Source organism: Arachis ipaensis, chromosome B01, assembly GCF_000816755.2.
Source record: "Arachis ipaensis cultivar K30076 chromosome B01, Araip1.1, whole genome shotgun sequence".
Classification (NCBI taxonomy): Eukaryota; Viridiplantae; Streptophyta; class Magnoliopsida; order Fabales; family Fabaceae; genus Arachis; species Arachis ipaensis.
Genome location: NC_029785.2, coordinates 59,415,110 through 59,432,293, shown reverse-complemented (window position 1 = coordinate 59,432,293; position 17,184 = coordinate 59,415,110). Strand labels below are relative to the sequence as shown.

The following is a 17,184-nucleotide window of genomic DNA, read 5'->3' as shown; positions in this document are numbered from 1 at the left end:
GGATGTCTCTAGCAACCCCCTCTGGCAGCAGCCTATCGTCATCTGCCTCTCCGAACACTACAAAAAATGAGATTTAAGATGGCATTTATATTATGGCGGTTCTTTAAAACCACCGTAATATTCAAGTATTATGGCATTTTATGATGCTGCCATAATTAATTTGAATAAAATGGCAATTTTTGGTAATTTTGGTGGTTAAAACCGCCATTATAAGAACACATTGTTAAAAAAAAAGGCCCAAACGAAGGAAAATTGAAAAGCAAGAAAACCCAAATATCTTAAATCGAATGTGTTCCCCCAACAAGGAAAACCCTAACACGCGTTGCCACCACTGTCAAATCCAAAAACGACGATATGTGCTCTGCTCTGGCAACCTTCTGCACCAGCGACTGCTCCGACAACGATCTGCTCCAGTGAATGATCCGGTGATGATTTGCTCCAGCGAATGCTCCGGCGACGATTTTCTCGGCGTTCTCCTCCGATGAGATTGTGTGCTGTGAACTGAAACGCTGTCTTCAGCGAGCTTCTATGATTTGGATTGGATATGAAGATTGCCACTCATCTCATCGCCGTCATTCACCTCTGCTCCATTGCGATCTCTATCACTTCTAATAGGTAACTCTTCGTTCTTTTAGATCTACTTCATGCTCTAGTAGGAAGAAATAAGGAATGCTGGTTCTGTTTTTATTATTGTGTTTTTAACTTTCATTGATCTTTTGTGATGTTGTTGTTGTTAGCTTGTTACTGCTATATTTTCTATTGTGTTGTTGTTTTTTTTGCTTCTGATTTTATTTAGTTTGAGACCTAATATATTCGATTGAACTGATTAATTTGCATCGTTTGTTCGAAATTAGTACAAAACATGGCGTGTGTGTATTTTCTGATGTAAGTGTTTGAATGATGGTTAAATGCAATAATGAAGAGACACAAAGCACTGCTAATCTGTTCCATGAATGTTGTGTTAATGTTTGAATGATGTAAGTGTGTATTTTGGCTTTCAATTTTTAATTTTCTTGCTGATCCATAGGTATATAAAAGATCTTAAAGGTGTTTGAACAATTTTTCTTCTGGATTGGAGGCCTTTGCCCCTCTGAAATTCTAAAGATGATGCTTACTATCTAGTTAAATAAAAGATGTTGAGAAAGCTTCCTCATTGTGAATGAGAGCACCAACTTTGCATGTAAATGGTAATATGATGCATTATTAATAATTAAAAAAGAAAACCATTTTGATTGCAGATTCTGGTCCCTAGGATTGAAACCATGACAGAGCAACAAAGGTCAAACATAAGCAACCTTGGAAAATCTTGTCAGCAAGCAGAAGATGCTCTTTCACAAGGCATGGACAAACTTCAACAAATGGTTTTAGAATCTGTAGCAGCAGGACAACTTGAAGAACAAACTAACACTCCAAACATGTCTACTGCAATGGAGAGATTGGCAGGTCTAGTGAGCTTTGTGAACCAAGTAAGAAATTTACTTCACTTTCTTGAATGAAAAGCCGTTAGTTATATTCAATTTAACTTCCACCGGTTTATTATTTTACCGCAGTGTCAGTGACAGCAATGATTGAACATAATTCTGCAATAAAGAATAACCCAATTTGATTTTAACAATTTGTTTTAGAAGTGATGAAACTAGGAAACAATATAGTATTGTTCCAACTCATGTTACTTAAAGGAAAAGAAAACAAACAAAAGAAGGAAATGAAACATCTTCATTCACTAACTTGAAGATTGAGCACTAGAAAATTGAAGGAAGCTTTACTATGTTTGAAACTTGACAAGATTGTCATTTATATGCTCATACCTTAGTTTTGACATCCAGTTAACATGGGCTCTTGGTCAATGTTGCAGTATTAAAGGTGTTGGAAGCTGATAAATGCTTGGAGGTTGTTTTTGAGATTCCTCTCCTGTACTATTGTTTTCTAAACTAGTTTATACTTCTGAAACCCTTCTAATATAAGTTTCAATTCTTAATTTCATAGGTACACAGAAATAGGTCTTTTTGTGGATCCTCCTTCTGTCTTTATGAGCAACAATACGTGGAGTCTTTTGTTGCCTGAAGGGTTTCAGATTGAAAATCTGAAACTTGGTAACATTAGTAAGTTTCAAAATTCCAACACTAATTCCTTTGTTTAGAATATCATCATATTCTTTGTTGACATTTTCACAGCCTTTGCTTCACGTGACAAAATATTTCTCAAGGGCAGGGATACTTCTGAGCTTGCTGTAGTCTATTCATCTTACTTATCAAAACGGTTATCTAGATATAGAGGGTCCAATAATATTGGAGCATTGATTATGGAACCAGGCAAGAATTTTATGAGCTTGCATAATTTGAAGTCGTCATTTTAATTTCAAACTCTCCTCATTTCCCTCTAATGATCTTATCTGTTGATATTACTTTCTCCAATGAATAAATATGAATGAAAAAAATAGAACAAGAATCAGTTACTCACTTAACACACATCAACGTGATAATATATTAGAGCTATGCTCACAGTAATGCAATTTTCTATGTAAGAAAAATATTGCATATGGTTTCTACTCTCTAGATCTTTCAAAAAGCAAAAGTTTCTTGCTTTTCTGTCTTGGTTTCTTAAGACGTTTTCATTCTTTAGTTGTTCCATTGTCTATTTAGATTTCTAAATTAAAATAGTTGCACCTACTTCCCTAAATTTCTATAATCTCATTTGGACCTGAACTTTTCTTTAGTTATACAAGGTGTTGAAGGAATGCATATGGTTGATCCATTGTTTCAGCGAGTACTTGTTAATGAGTGTTGGAGTAGAAATATTTCGGTTATCTTTGTTGAGATTTTATAGTCAATGTTTTATTTTTATGCTACTAGGATTTATAGTTAATTTAAAATTTAATATTTAGGTTTAAAACGTTGATAAGTATTAGTTAAAAAATATTATAAATATAAAGTAAATATTGATTTTGTAAGTTTTTATGTATTTAATGTATTGAAAAAATTAAAATTTTCTTTGTTTAATTTACTTCCTTTACTAATACTCTTAATTCACTTTTTAGTCAAATGATAGATAACTATATAGCAAATTTGTAAGGAAAAAAATTAAAAACTTTAGGTTATTAGCTAACCTTTATAATTATATACGCACAACTATATTTGAGTTATTAAAAACTTTCCCACATTCTTTTTATATATTTTTTATTATTTTTATTTTTCAGTGCTTCTGGATGCAACAAATCATGGTTTTTCTATTTTTAAGTTCCAAATTTTTATAAATATTTGATATTTGATTTAGCCATTTAGCTTTTAGTCCTAATATTTTGTGTTTATGGAAAGCCATGTTCCTCAACAGTATCTTGATGTCATATTAATGTGATATGTCCTCTTGTTCTAGTTAACTCAAGGCTCTCTTGCATGGACATTCTAACTCTGCACATGCTTTGGGTTGCATGGCTACTGTTAAATCAATCCAATGGTTTAAAAATCCTTGTTCCAACCCTAATGCCACATCTGGAGGAAGATTACTTAAGGAGGTATGATTAAGTGCAGTTTTTTTCTTTAAACTAGTTAGTTTGTATGATTTCCTTAAAATTATGAGATCTGATTCTGACATGATTAGCTTTGGTTTATATTATATACCCACTCGAGTTTATCATTGTTCACTATAAAGTTATGTTCATTTGATGTTGTGTTGTGTATTTTCAATCATGGGATGATATTGTTGTGTATTAATGTATGCATTCTTTGAAAATGTAATATGGCATCATCATCATTATTACTAGCGTCTTGCATATATATATATAAAATACAAAAGCAAAAAATAAACTATAATTTAGTGGTTAAGGATTATATGTGTAATCAAGTTTAATGTCTAAAGATATCTAGTTTGATTCCTTGAATGGACGCGGTTCAATCGGCTAAACAAACTAGTTAAATTTAATAACTATGGCAATATATAAGAATAGATATAGACATAGATATACTGATATAAATGATTCTCATTTTATATAAGTATAGATTAATTGCTATCTATAGAAACTAAAATAGAAAATTGGGTAGCATGATATTTATTATGCAGTGTTGGTAATATTGACAGTGCCCACTATTCCATAAAGTGAATAGAAATTAAAGTTTTGACCAAATTACAAGTTGTCTATATAACATCTGAGACTTGTCTGGATTTGAAATTTGCTACTCAATGAGCAGGATGTCGGTAAGGAACTCAACTTCTAGCTATTGATGTCGCTGCTGCTACAGGTTTTGCTTAGAAAGGCTCTGATTGGGGATGAATTGACTGAGAAGAAGAAGAAAACGCTTAAAAGAATGCTGATTGCATGGTTTCAGTTGTTCCTATTGGTGTTTTAATGCTTCTTCCAGTAAGTACTTATAGTTTTATTATGTTTTTCTTATTATGGTTAAGTCAACTATTCTAAATGGTTTATCTATTTATTCTTTTTTATTATGTTTTTAAATTATATTTTTTATTATATGAATTGGATCAAGAGAGTAAGATTCCATTGGCAAAAGAGTTAGGAAGTAGGTCTTCTGGATCGAGCAACAGAGTAGCGTGAAATGTGATGGAGATTTTATGTATTAAGAGTTACATGTTAAGACATTTATAGTTAAATTATGCTATGTTTGATACTATGTATAAGAGTTATTTCTTTCATTTTCAATACTAAAAAGTCATATATTTTGTTTAGTATTTTGTTTATGAGTTATATAATATTTTTGTTATTTTGAAATTTTAATAAAAAAATTATTCGTTTAACGTGATAAAAAATATCACTTTTACCCAGTAAAAATGGTGATTTGTAACTGCTATTTTAAACATGAAATGCCATTTTAACCTTGTAAAAATAGCGGTTTCAAACGCCGTTTTAACCAATAAAAATGCCAAAATAGCATTTCAAATGCCGTTTTAACCAATAAAAATGCCAATGTCAGAGTAAAAACGGCGATTCAAAAGTGCCGTTTTAACCAACCAAAAATGTCGTTTTAACCCGGTAAAAGCGACGATTTTAAATGCCATTTTAACTAACTAAAATGCACTCTATTAGGATAAAAATGGCGGTTCATAAACACCGTTTTAACCAACAAAAAATACCATTTTACCTTGGAAATAATGACGGTTTGAACCGCCGTTTTAACCAACAAAAAATGCCATTTTAGATTGAAATAACGGCGGTTTGAACCGCCATTTTAACCCAACTCAAAAACTGCCGTTTTAACCAGGTAATTGTGGTGGTTTTTTGAAAACCGCCGTAATAACCAAATGGCGCTTCAAATTATGGCGGTTTGTAATAATGGCAGTTCAAATGTCGTAGTAACCGTAAAAAACCGCCGTAGTTACCAAGTTTTTTTGTAGTGGGATAGGCGAGCTTCAATACAACTCTGCCCTCTCATCTGTCACTCTCTCTCTAACCTTCCCGTCTCTCCCTTAGTGACATCTCAGGCCGCCTTCCACTCTGGCAGTCTCCTCTCGATATCCGTCTCTTCTTCAGGCGAGCTTCGATGCAACTCTGGCAGCTACTGCAACTCCTTCCCCTCTAGTAGCCACTACAACTCCTTTCTCTCCGACAGCCACTACAACTCCTTCCCTAAGCTTCATTTCCTTTCTGTTGCTGCAACCCAGGTTCTTAATCAAATCTCATTATCAATTATGTTTTGGTTAACTTTAGTTTCATTAATTTGATTTTTTGTTACTTAGCTTAGTTAGAGTTATTTTCTATTTTAGTGGATTTAGGTGGCTAAGATAGGATTAAAATAAGTTACTAGGTTCTGAGACTGCTAGAAGAGTTCGGAATTTCTTAAGTTCTGATGAATATGTTGCTGGAACTATTTAGTTAAATGCTTGACTGTGTTGAATATTCATATTGAACTTTTTCTTGTTACTTGGTGATGCTTGTTCATATTGATTATTGCTTGTTCATATTGATTATTGCTTTGGTTATCAAGTTTGTGCACTTAATTGTTGTGAACATACTAGAGCCTAAAATTTTTTAATATTGATACTTCGCAAAGTTTAGGTAATTGATTTGGCATGCGTTGAAATTATGAAGTTGGATTGATGATTTGGTCTGTTAACATCTTTTTGAAAAATTTTCAAGTTATATTGAACCATACTTGCTATGTACTTCATTTTAATTAATGAGTTTCTCTTACTAAGTTATATAGCACCCATGTGTTTCTCTGAGTTGTAGGTTGTGACAAATTTTTGCTATTATATTATTTTTGGGAGATATGTGTTTGCTGATTTGCTCTTTGCAGACATGACGGCAGGCAGAGGTAGCACGAATCAACCTCGTGATCGTGGTAGAGAGAGGGTGTCTATTGGTACCCATAGGACTTCTAGTCATTGCCCTCTACCCCTGGGACATCACAGGCAATCGGTGCACAGAATCAGCCGTTCATCATGGTCCTTAACCCAAACTACATAGTTCCTTCTGTTGTGCCATCCCTGCCACTAGGAAGTCGTCCGACTGCTTCACCAGAGTGGACTCCTCCACCACATCCATATGCTTAGTAGCCCACTATTTCGAGGACTACACCTCCAGCGACAGACACTGGCGTTGCTAGAATCCTCTTAGAATCCTAGCCAGATGCTCCTTCACCACCTCCCATCGTACGTACGGATGACGATTTAGCCTGATAGTTTGACGGCGTGAGTACTATTTGAACTCTTTTATATGAAAACTATTTTGACATTATTATTCAACATATGTGGTTGCTAATCTTAAGTTTTTCATTTTAGTTAGTTAGTTTAATTTAGTTACACTCAATTTTCTGGTTTTAGTGGATTTAGGTTGTTAAGATAGATTCGATTTAGGTTAGTAGGTTTGAACTGATGAAAGTGTTTGAGAATTTTTTATTGTTAATGGATAATGTTGCTTAAGTCAAATAATTTCATATTAGTTTTTTGTGAATTGCTTAAGTGAATTGTTGATAGATAGTATTTTTGGCACCTTCTAGTTATAGATGAAACTCTGACAAAATTTCTGAAAATCTAAGTATAATTGGATTTTATAGGTTACTTCAAATAATTTTTTAGTAAACTATTAATATTAAGTTTTCTATTGATATGTTTGCGCCAAATAACAATGCATCTATACAGGAGTGTACTAATGTCATCAAACTGATGTACGACCACCCATGGCCGAGCTATAAGAAGATCCCTACTAAGACCAGAGAGTGATGGTTTCGGAAGTGGGCAGTAAAAACTCAACATATTCAAACTTTAGTTTATATCCTCTATTTTGTTTAATTATGTATTTAATCTCGATTAACTAGTGCTAAATATCCTTTGTGCAGGATAAATTTATATAGGACAAGACTCACGATGCCACGATCAGGAAGATCTTCAACCATTAGATGGCAAGGCGACTTCAGTAGATGTTGGAGGACTACGTGAGAGGCATGGCCACCTCACTATTTGGCTCCACCCGGACATCAAGAAGGCATTGTATGTCCATTGAGAGACTAATGAGGGGTTCAAGAATCACCATCTCACAAACAGAGCTAACAGGGCCATTATTTTGTCCAGGTTGGTATGTAACTTGTTTTATTTTGTTATTAAGTTCATTTTGTCTTTGAAATATAATGTCATTATTACTTAATTTAATATATTATTTCAATGTGTGTAGTCAAAGTCGTTGGATCGTGATGCGATGATAACGGAGACTTTCAAGTATACTCACACTTTGAAACAGAATAAGGAGAGATTTACTTATCAGTGGTATGCGTATCATTATGTGAGTAAACATCATGTGATATAAAATTTTCAATTAATTGCAGTCCTAATCATAACATGTGTTACACAAGAGTTCTACACACAGAGATTAGAGGCCGCAACCCAACAATCTCAGCATATTAGAGACGAAAACAACAACTCCGTTGCATCAGAAGTCGATCCTAACATAGTTTGGCACGAGACCACATCTGATCCGTACAAGAATCGCATCTACGAGCTGGGATCATTCTTTGCCGACAACCTCCGCACCTCCACATTGAGACCTTCATTTGCCTCTGCCACCAACAGTCCTGTTTCTCCAAGGATGACGTCGATTTGAGGGAGCAGGTGTTAGAGCTCACTCAAAGGCTTCACCAACAGGCTCAGCAGATATAGTAGTCTAATGAGAGATATCAGGAGATCTTCACACGCGTGTCAGACACAAATTCCCTTAGGCTAGAGTGGAAGCGAGAGCTGAAGCAATTTCAATAGATGGAGCAACAGATGCCAGTGTATCAAGATCAGATGCGTGCTAGTGGCAGCGATGCTGCCGATGGTAGTGGCACTTCTGGTGGAGCATCGGCACCACCGCCTAGTCTATCACCTCAGCATGACTAGCTCAAGGATGACAACGATAACGACGACTATCAAGATCTTTAGTGATTAGAGTTTTGTTCTAGACTATTTCATTGTATTTTATTTATTTGACTTTTTATTTTATTTGTACACTTGATATTTAATTTACCATATTTGGTTCCAATTATTTAGAATTTGACTACTAATTGTGCAAAAAAAATTAAAATAAAAAATAATTTGATCACTAATTGAGCATAAATATTTTTTTTTAAAATAATTGAATTTACTGTCGAACTTACAGAAAAAAAATCTAATGGTAATCATGTGGGAAAGAGCATAGTGAAGCGCCAAAATTACCGACAAAAATTTTTCATCGGCAATTAAATAGGGTATAGGCAAAGAATGTCGCAGAATTCGACGGTAACTACTGGCGGATTGAAAAAGCCGACGGTAATTTGTTACTAGCGAGGGTTATACCGTCAGATTGGTTTTGATAAAAAATTCCCTGGTAAATTCAATGATACTCTGAATTTTTCTTGTAGTGCTATGTTACTGGAAACATCAATGTAGAAGTTAGTTTAGAAATTTGTTCTCATTCCAAAAAGTAGTAATATTATTGATTAGAAGTAGATTTGGAGTGGTAGTCATAAGATTGATGATAGTCTTATTGGTTATTAGACATGCTAATTTTATTGTCTATTAGTTTTGCTTCATACAATTTGAAGCAGAATAGTGAGGTTATTGGTAGTTTATTTGGATATTTTAGTTAAGATTAGATAACGTTAATTAACTTTACTTTATAAAAATCGATATTTATTAGTTGATTTCTTGTTAGAATTTTCATTTACATTTGACTAGGGTCAACTTTTTCTTTTGTGATATAGTTGACTAGGTGTATTTACAGTGTTAGGAGGAAATAGAGTATGCCATTACACGACCGAGTCATCCCATACTTGGAGATTGTTGAGTTGTACTACTTAGAGACCGCTCAGGCCTACATTATGATATTATTCTCCACTCAACTGTTTGGTGACAAGAATAGGAACTAGGTTCACCTTAGTGGTTCTTGTTTCTTGCAAATCTAGAGGAGCTAAGGAAGTATAGCTGGATTTAGCCACTCTCTGATGGTTGTACTGCATGTGTCAGGTGGCCAACTAAAATGTGGCCAACCTAACTGAACCACTATAGCTAATACATTTGTGGATATTATGATGGTTTTCCATACTGAGGCTGCATTGCTTTAATACATTTTATTTTCCGTTGACATCCATGTATGATTAAATATTTTTATGTTGGTGATACTCTGTATGAGCCAAGTAAGAACTAGTGGGACTCGTCTTGGCTATAGTGAACTCAAAGTGATGCCTATCAAATAGGGCCACTGTGAGGTATCTCAAATCCCACAAGTTATACTTTATGGCCTTCATCATAGTTTGGTAAAACTGGTAGCCAGTTCCAGCTGTACCTCTGCTTCTTATCCTTGATGAACAAATAGCTCTGCCAGCCTACCATATTTGGACTTGTCTGTATTGGTTCTTGCAAGACCTTTATCATGATAGCAACATTGACACTAACCAACAAAAAGTTGAAAGCACATATTACGTGAAAATTCAGCTTCCTATGATCGATACAACATAAAATGGTTCAATAATTCTTTTATTTAAGTTCTTCACTATTCATTCGCTCAAAAAACGTAATAGCAAAGCTATAAAAAAATAAAATTTATTGATTAAAGAAAGAAAATAATTCGAAAACTAAAAATGCAAAATAAAATTAGATAGTCCAAAAGTAATGTAAAATAAAATTAAAATAAAATTAAGTGGTTATTTTTCAGAGAACAACAACAATTTTTTGTAAAGATGGATTAATGACCCTTTTTAAAGTGGTTACTCTTCATAAACTAAAAATATTATTTTTGTAAAGTGGGTTAATGGAAACTTTTTTTTAATAAAAAAAAGTTATAATTACCATTTTGTTTATAAAATTTGATTTATGAAATAAATTGAGAAAGTGTTTAAAAAAATTAGATACCAAAGTCATAGTGAATCATGATATTGGTTTTATATATTATTATACAGTATAAATATAATACTAGTGTGCTTATTTAAATGTCTTGCAACGTGTCTATCTTTGATTAGTTAATTATGTTATTATTCCGCAATATTATTTGGTTTGTTTCTTTGTTTTTTTTATTTTTCTTCTCTTTTTTCTTTTTTTTTTTCATTCATTCTTCCTTTTCTTACAACAGTAAAATGTGAAACTTCAACTATATAGATACAACACATACTGCACTCTATTTTTGCTGAAAAAAACTACAAAAATAAAGAAAAATTTTTGGATATTTTAACAGATTCTAACTACCTACAAAAGTAAGAATAAAAATCTACCAAAATTATTGGTACATATAGTAAAAATAAAAAATAAATTTAGCTAATTTAACTGACATCACCAACAAAAATAGGAAATTTTTGTTTCCAAATTTGCGAGCAAATATGCTTAACAAAATTCTCGTCTAATATTTAATTAAACGGGTAAATAATAACTTTTTATTATTTAAATAATAAAAAACTCTAAAATCTCTCTCATGATGGAAGATTTCTTAAAAGGTATAAAGAATGTTCAAAACACTTTTTATGTAGAGTCTTCTTATACATCCAAGTCTTTTTGGCAACCAAATTTAATTAAGTTGGCCAAAACCTAACAAAATCTACTCACACAATATGCGCGTGAAATCATGTTGTTCTTCTTCTTTGTGTTTCTTTATGCACCTCCTCCTTCTTCTATTGGTGCTATTGTTGCTACGTTTTATTTTTGTTTCATCTTCTCTTCCTCTTTTTCTCAAGTGATATTGCAGTTATTTATTCTTCTTTGTTTAATTTTTCTTCTTTTTTTTGTTTTATTCATTTTTAAAGAATGAAAGAAGAATAATTATGAAAAAATAAAAAAAAAAAGAAGAAAAATAAAAAAGAAAAAGAAGAAGCAGTAGAAGATGAGGAGGAAGAGGAAGAGGAAGAATTTTGAGTTATGCAGAATTAATTAGAAAAATAAACCTAAAATTCTTTTAACAATAACACATAAGTTTCTTAGTATTAACACCCAAATTTTGCTACAAAAGCACAAAAATGTCTTCTTTAATTCTATATTTTTTCTTCTTTTTATTCTTCTTTTATTTTTCTGTTGCTCTTATTTCTTCTTTTAGGAGAATTGCTTCTCATATTAGACTTGAATGAACTTGTTTGTAGTGTATTGCAATCTTATTTAGTTGAATGAATGTAGATTCTTCCTCTTATTGATTTTGCAACATTATGTATTTTTTCTTCTTCATCATCTTTGTTTGATTTTTTCTTGTTTATATTCCTGTTAAGAGAGTAAAATAAGAAGAATCACGAGAAGGTAAAACAAGAAGGAAAAGATGAACAAAAAAAGATGATGATAATGAAGAAGAAGAAGAAGGAGGACGAGGAGTTTTGAGTTATCATTAAGTACATTCTGGGTTTAATTTCGGTGCATTCTGGATTTAAATAAGGTGTACTTGGTTTGAACTTGTTTTGAACTGAATTTGTTTGTGTATCGTCATCGTTAAAGAAATTCGATGCATTCTAAATTTAAACTGTTATACGTATAAGAAGATGACGACGATGATAACAATAACAATAACGATAACGATAACGATGATAATGAAAATAAAGAAAAAGAAAGAAAAAAAAATCCAATCTTGATTACCCAAAAATTAAAACTTTATATATAGATATAAAAACAATTGAATAAAATGGAAATAATTTTCATGGCATAAAAAAAAAGAAGAGATTGTCGATAAGAAAAGAATTGCGTAAATTCTTTAAAGGAGAAAATTTCTTTTAAATTCTTAGTTAGTGAACATAAAACAACATAAAATTTAACCGAATTGACAATAAAGATGCTCAAAGTCTTGGATCCTTTCTCTTTCGAATTTTCTTTTTATTTTTATTTTCTTTTTTTTTTTTCTTTTTTTTCTTCATTCACTCTTCCTCTTCTCACTACAGTAGTAAAATGTGAAACTTCAATAATATAGACACAAGACATGCTACACTCTATTTTTTTGAAAAAGACTATAAAAACAAAAAAGAAATGTAGACAATTTAATAAATTATACCTGTATAAATAAGAAGAAAAACTTGCCAAAATTACAGGCACAGTTAGTGAAAATAAGAACAAAATTTAGCTAATTTAACTGACATCACCAACAAAAATAGAGAATATTTTTNATAAATAATAATTTTTTTATTATTTAAATAATTAAATGACCTAAATCTTTCTTATGAAAGACTTCTTGAAAGGTGTGAATAATATCCAAAAGACCAAAACACTCTTTATATAGAATTCTGCTACACATTCATGTTTCTTTGGCAATCAAATCTAATCAAATTGGTTCAAACTCAACAAAATTTACTTACATAACATGCGTGTGAAATCACGCCGTTCTTCTTCGTATTTCTTCGTTTGTCTTTTTCCTTCTTTATCTATTGGTGCTGCTTGTTGTTAGTTTATAATAATAATAATAATAATAATAATAATAATAATAATAATAAAAGAAAAATAAAAAGAAGAAAATGAAAAAGAGAAAAAGAAAGCAATAAAAAAGGGACAAAATACCCCAAAGTAAATGGTGGTAGCAGCATATGTATTGTACTTAAATTTGGGACGCATGAATATGTGAAAAACATAGTTAATGGCTAGTGAGATTTTGTATTTTGATTACATGGATTATCTTAGGTTAGGTGGGAAGTTTAGATTTATCAAGGATTCAGATTTTAGTCCACTTAACAAAATACATTCCTACCTTGGCCTTAACCCAATTACAACCCTTGAAAAGACCTCTTGATATTTGTACTCATGCATTGAATATATGTTGATTGGTAGAAGAAAAGCAAATCTTAGAAAGCAAGATTAGTAGAGAATTGAGAGAATCGACCCTTAAACACTTGAGCGATTAGAGCGGATACACTTCCGGTGTAGGGTTCAATGCTCAATTCTTTGTTCCCAACTTTCACGAGCTTTCTTCTTGCAAGTCTATTTATACTTCATTTTGTGATTTAAATTAGTGTAATTCTTTAATCATCATACTATTTCAGCCCTACTTGTTCATATATATTTTTGGAGATTGATTTTCTTTTAACCAAGTAGGTAGAAGTACTTTGCATTGAGTTGCATATAGATAGGTTGCATGTAATAAGTCCTACCCTTTCTCTTCACCCCTTTATATCTTATCTTGAGTTTAGCATGAGGACATGCTAATGTTTAAGTGAAGAGAGATTGATAAACCACTATTTTATGGTATATTTTGGATTGAATTGAGTGGATTTTGTCAACTATTCTCATACTTAATCATGTAAATTGCATGTTTTTAAGTTTCCTTCCTAATTTTGTACTATGATTGAAAGCATGCTTCTTTGACATTAAAATTGCTAATTTTTAATCTTCTTTTGTTACCATTCGATGCCGTGATATGTGCGTTAAATAATTTCAGGTTTTATAGGGCAGGAATAGTATAGAGGATGGAAAAGGTGCATGCAAAAGTGGAAGGAACACAAGAAATTAAGGATTTGAGAAGCTAGCCTTGACGTGTATGCGTGACCTTGCACATAGTTAAACGACACGTGCGCGTGGATGACGCGTATATGTGACGAGCGTCACATGCTGCAATAAAGTGAAAACGGCAGGGCAATTTCAGAGCTGATTTCTGACTCAGTTTCAAGCCCAGTATGCAGATTAGAGGCTGGGAAGTGAAGGAGGAAGGCATCATTCCATTCGTTCATACACACATTAGTTTTAGTTGTAGAGAGATGTAGAATTCTAGAAAGAGAGGCTCTTTCCTCTCTCTAGGTTTTAGGGTTTTTTCTTTTATTTTCAATTTTTCTAGGTTTAGGTTCTATTCCTCATTTTAATTCAAGTTCTTCTTTTAATTTCTTGTTATTGTTTCTTTGCTTTCTTAGTTTTATATGTCGTTTCCTTTACCTTGTTGCTTAATTGTTCATGACTCCTTGTTGATTCCAATTTCCTTTTAATGTATTTGAGGTATCTTATGTTTATTGTTGCTTTCTTTAATTTCTTGTTATTGTTCTCATGCAATCTTTAGTCTTAGATTTTACTATTTCTTGTTAATTTTCTATATTTTTATTTTGTGCCTTCCAAGTGTTTCATAAAATGCTTGGTTGGATTTTAAAATAGATTTTGTGTTCTTGGCTTGGGTTGATGATTTGGAGACTCTTGAATTGTCAAAATCTCTTGTTGATTGGTAATTGAAGACTACCGGTTAGCTTGAACTTCACTAAATCTAGTCTCTCACTATGAGTTGACTAGGACTTGTGAACTCAAGTTGATTGTATGCACTTGACTTTCCTTCATTGGTTAGAGGTTTACTAAGTGAAGGTAATTTACATTTACCATCACAATTGACGATGATAATGAGGATAGGACTTCTAATTCTCTTTCCTTGCTAAGAGCTTTCTTAGTTATTAGTTTATTTTCTTGCCATTTTACTTTCTTGTTTCTTATTACAAAACTCCAAAAATATACCTCATAACCAATAACATAAACACTTTCCTGCAATTATTTGAGAGACGACCCGAGGTTTAAATACTTCGGTTATTTTTATTGGGGTTTGTACTTGTGACAAACAAATTAAACGTTGATTGAAGGATAATTTGTTAGTTTGGAACTATACTTGCAACGTGATTATTTTTGTGAAATTCCTAACCGACATTTATCCTCCATCAAGTTTTTGGCACCGTTGCCGAGGAATTGCAAATGTGTGCCTTGTTATTGGTTATTCTATATATGTTAATATTGTTTTGCCTTTTGCTTCTTCATTAGTTGTTGCTAGTTTTAGGAGTTTGTTTTCATTATTTCTTATTAGCTTTTGATTTTATTTTGTCTTGTCATTATGAATTCTCATCACTTTGGCTATGAGTTTGGTCCTAACTATGTTGTAGGAAATGGAAGCTATGATGAGAATATGCATCAAGTATGGGACAATCAAAGGTGGGAGGAGCCATATGCTTATGATCAATCTTCATGGTAACAGCCTCCACCAATGTACTATGAGCAAGAGCCATTCCACGATGCATACCAACCCAATGCTAATGGTGAGCCTCCTTGTGATTATCAACAACCGTCACCATATGCCTATGAACCTCCTCCATAACATAGCCCTCAACCATACTCACAAGCCCCACACCACCAAACACTTTCATATGACCTTAATCTATATCTACCATACCAACCACCATATGAACCATACATAGAACCTCCCCAATTCTAACACAATTACTCCCAAGAACCACCACCTTAATATACACCATCTCCATATCCTTATCAAGATGAACCACCTTCCTATTATGAGCCATTTCTCCCAACCAATGAACCCTCCTATCCACCCTAAGCCCCAATAGATGATTCTCTCACTTCACTACTTCATGAGCAACGTGAAGCTCAAAGGAGGACACTAGAATTCGTGGCTGCCTTGACTGAGGTAGTAAGTCGATTAGCCTCGCAACACTTAGACACTCAAAGTACTCCCATGGCCCCATGTGGAGAATCAATTGAAAAGCATGGCATGGAGGAGAGATTAGAAACTCCAGTGAAAAACAAGGAATGGGACTTTGTACTAGAGCAAGTGGAGAAAGCCGAAATTATCGAAGAATAGGAAGTGGTTGAAGACTTAGGAGATGCTGAACCTCCATGGGAATCTCAAATCATAGAGCCTCATTCCAAGAAGTTTGAAAATGATGTTGAGGAGGGTGTGCAACCTCCAAAGCATGTCATGAGTGAAGAATTGGAAGAAATGGATTCAATCATTGATGTGTTCTTATCTACAATTGAATCATCTCCCATTGGACTTGAAATTAAGGTCATAGAAGAATGTGCACCACCTCTAAATCCCTTGGCAAGTGAAGATGAGCAAATGCACGGGTTTGGATTTCACAATAAAAATAAGATTTGTCCGTTACAAGTATAGTCCAAACCCAACCAATGATCATCAATCAAATATTAAAATTCAAATCAAAATAACCGAGAGTCTTTCAACCTCGGGTCATTCTCCCAAGGATGCAATCGGAAGTGTTTCTCTTTCGGTTGTTAAGAAGACAAAAGGGGAGTTTTCAAGCAAGAAATAAAAGATTAAGAGAACTAAGCAATAAAAGAACTAAGCAATGTCCAAAATTGATGTAAATGCAAGTAAAGAGAAGATAAGATCAAAACTAGTGAAAATGCAATAAAGAGCCTTGACTTGGGAATAAGGATCCAAGAAATTCTATCATCGCCATAACCACAACTATGGTAATTATGATGAGTCAATCTCGCCTAGTCAACCCCAACCATTGAGGAGTAAGTCAAGCAAGCATAATTGACCTTAATCCATAAGTCCTAGCTAACTTACCAAACTAGTTAGAATTAAAGAGTACTTACAATTAAAGATGATCAAAATCCAAAATTAAGCTTGCTATAAAATGCTACATGAAGATGGAAATTAAACCCTTAGAGAGAAAAGCTACACGACTCCTACTCCTACTCCTAATGCATTTTCTACCTAATCTACCCTAATGAAAGCTTGTGTGTTAATGTGTGTTGAATCCCCCTTATATAGCCTTTTACTCCAGCCTTCAAGCCTTCCAAAATGGGCCAAGAGACCTCCAAATTCGCGCAGCACATGTTTCATTAATGCAATCACGTGCAGGGAGCTGTGCGGACGCACGGGCGTGTGCGTCCGCACACTCGGCTAAAAATTGACCTGTGCGTACGCACAGGTGCGTGCGTACGCACAAGTGCGTGCGTACGCACAAGTGCGTGTGCACGCACACTTCGCTGTGTGTGCTTTTCCTTGTTTTCTTCATGTTTTCTCCCTTGTGCATGCTTTCTTCCACT

General features: G+C 33.3%; 1 long non-coding RNA gene across 17 annotated transcripts; it reads left to right on the top strand.

Annotated features, from left to right (window-relative positions):
- LOC107630734 lies at window positions 229–8,470 on the top strand. 17 transcript variants are annotated; one of them, XR_002361816.1, is made up of 11 exons: window positions 229–615; window positions 1,239–1,466; window positions 1,856–1,890; window positions 1,987–3,511; window positions 4,185–4,354; window positions 5,423–5,613; window positions 6,249–6,642; window positions 7,093–7,191; window positions 7,290–7,525; window positions 7,622–7,713; window positions 7,800–8,470. It is a non-coding gene; the product is annotated as an uncharacterized LOC107630734 (long non-coding RNA). The 17 variants fall into 17 exon arrangements; XR_002361793.1 differs by having other exon boundaries at window positions 230–615; window positions 1,987–2,102; window positions 2,212–3,511; window positions 7,290–7,521; window positions 7,622–8,470; XR_002361780.1 differs by having other exon boundaries at window positions 230–615; window positions 1,987–2,102; window positions 2,207–3,511; window positions 7,290–7,521; window positions 7,622–8,470.